At 33.3% G+C, this 547-nt stretch overlaps 1 long non-coding RNA gene across 1 annotated transcript; it reads right to left on the bottom strand.

Annotated features, from left to right (window-relative positions):
• Positions 1–224: 224 nt before the first annotated feature.
• On the bottom strand, positions 225–545 carry LOC114578446. Its single transcript, XR_003699472.1, has 2 exons — positions 450–545; positions 225–313 (listed from the first exon to the last, which is right to left on the bottom strand). It is a non-coding gene; the product is annotated as an uncharacterized LOC114578446 (long non-coding RNA).
• Between the last annotated feature and the right edge of the window lie 2 nt (positions 546–547).

The following is a 547-nucleotide window of genomic DNA, read 5'->3' on the forward strand; positions in this document are numbered from 1 at the left end:
GAGTGCTACCAAATAGCCCCTTAAAGTGATATCCAATTAGATCTAAACACATATAATAGTAAAAATCCATCTAATATAACATGATTTGATCATGAATTAATTTGGTTAATTGTGTTGGATATATATAGAGACCTTGGCCTTTATAATGTCTCCGTCTTCTAATTGCAGGACAGTGATGCTGGAAGAATCTGGGCCAGCTTCAGTTTTGATTGAAGCCAATTTTGAAGAAAAACGAATGGCTTCCTGAGGAATTTCTTCCGCTAGTGCCTCCAGTAAAGCTTTCCTGTGAACTATTCTGGCTCCATTTTCCTCCCTGACAACATAATGATAAAATGCTACAAGTTAATTAATTTAATTAATTTTAAAATGGTTATATTTATTATCAACGTAATTAGGAATTATTAAAAAAGCAAAAAGATTAATTAAAATAAAATAAAAATCAATTTTACCCGTCCGAAGACTCTGGAAAAGATTGCGTCTGCACGCTTCCCGTCTCGAGATTAGTCACACGCCCACTGTCATCCAATTAAAAATAAATAAATAAGGA

The sequence above is a fragment of the Dendrobium catenatum genome, unplaced genomic scaffold, assembly GCF_001605985.2.
Source record: "Dendrobium catenatum unplaced genomic scaffold, ASM160598v2 original_scaffold_30590, whole genome shotgun sequence".
NCBI lineage: Eukaryota > Viridiplantae > Streptophyta > Magnoliopsida > Asparagales > Orchidaceae > Dendrobium > Dendrobium catenatum.